This window comes from Marmota flaviventris, chromosome 1 (assembly GCF_047511675.1).
Source record: "Marmota flaviventris isolate mMarFla1 chromosome 1, mMarFla1.hap1, whole genome shotgun sequence".
Classification (NCBI taxonomy): domain Eukaryota; kingdom Metazoa; phylum Chordata; class Mammalia; order Rodentia; family Sciuridae; genus Marmota; species Marmota flaviventris.
Genome location: NC_092498.1, coordinates 199989051 through 199990626, shown reverse-complemented (window position 1 = coordinate 199990626; position 1576 = coordinate 199989051). Strand labels below are relative to the sequence as shown.

Below are 1576 nucleotides of genomic sequence, written 5' to 3'. Positions count from 1 at the left end.
GATTCAGGTTTTCTCTGAGATCTTTACATATATGAATTATTTTGCTCCTCAGAAAATCCTGTGAAGCACATCCTATTATCATCCTTATTTTTCAGATGAAGAAACTGTCACAGAGAGGTCCAATGTCACCCAGCTAATATGAGGCAGAGCTGGGATTAGAACCCAGTGAGCTGGCTTCAGAGCCCCCCAGCCTAACTATTTGGCCATCACACCACTTCTAACTCCAGTAGTCATTACACTGTGTTCCCATGTTGCAGTCACTTGTGGCAGACTGTTTTCTGAGGAAGACAGTAAAATCAGAAGAAATGCAGTGGGATGCTTCGTCATCAAGTCACCCCAAAGCCTTGTCAGCTTTCCTGAGCTCAGGACCTGAGGTCCTAAGGTGATTGGAAGAGTCATCTGCAAAACAGTTCCCAGCACCCCTGCGAGTTCCTCTACTCTAGTTGACAGGGTCCCTGCAGCCTGGCTTCTTAGAGGTGGGGGCACTTGCAAGGGAGGGACTGTTAGCTTGCTTCAGGGGCCAGCGCTCTTCTTTGGGGCCCATCTTGAAGGTCTAAAACTCGTTGTCTAATCTCCTCTTGTATATCCTAGTGTGTTCCTGCATTTCTCTCAGGCTAGTGGTGGCTGAGGCTCCTCTTACTTTTTTGTGGTGGTGCTGGGGATTGAACCCAGGGCCTTATGCACATGAGGCAGGCACTCTACCAACTGAGCTATACCCCCAGCCTGGCTGAGGCTCCTCTTGGACCACAAGTCTGATAGTCATCTAGTAATGGCAGAGGGAATTCTGGAAGGAACATTTTAGAGCGGTCACACCGGTCCTGACTTGCCCACCTCTGGAATGTATTTTTAACACAATGGAATAAAAATCTCTATGTTTTAGCCAATGCTAATTAGGGTTTTCTGTTACAGTCACTCCCGACCCTAAAGGCTATGCATGGCCTGTAGATTGTAGAGGCTAAGAGTACAGACTCCTTAGGTAACCAGACAGCTGGTCTCACACCTGCCACCTGCCAGCAAGGTGAGTCTGGGACACTCACTAACTTCTTTGTCTCTGTTTCCTCATCAGGAAAATAGAAATAAAAACAAACACCTACCTTGTAAGGTTGTGGCAAGGATTGGAGGACAAAGGAAAATATAGTGCATTTAGAAAACATTAAGCATAAGATTCTGGGAATGGTCCCTGGTAGACAGCAAGTGCTCCTTAAGTGCTCTTATTGTTTTTGTGCAGACAGAAGCACATTGTGTATGTGTGTGTGTGTGCACTCACACGCCAGCATGTGCAACACAATCTGCAGGATATTACTGTCCCCATTGGTGCTGTCTGATGAGAAGGTCAACCTCCTGACCCCAAAGGCTTTCTTCCTGCATGTGACTGCTGTCTCTCCCCATCTGACTTCTGAGACCTAGTCCAGAAATGGAGTTGGACTCTCTCTGAGGTGCAGAGCAGTTTCCTTCTCCTGCCAGTGGCCATGGGGTGGTGATGCTCTCTGAGAATGTCCTAGACGCCGTGCCCTGCAGCCCTCCCTTGTCTTTACTATGCTGAGGGTGGGGAGGTGTTTTAGTTCCCCCAGGGAGT

At 48.1% G+C, this 1576-nt stretch overlaps 1 non-coding gene across 1 annotated transcript; it reads right to left on the bottom strand.

Moving 5' to 3' along the window:
- Positions 1-647: 647 nt before the first annotated feature.
- On the bottom strand, positions 648-720 carry Trnam-cau (transfer RNA methionine (anticodon CAU)). The gene has a single exon. It is a non-coding gene; the product is annotated as a tRNA-Met (tRNA).
- Positions 721-1576: the final 856 nt, after the last annotated feature.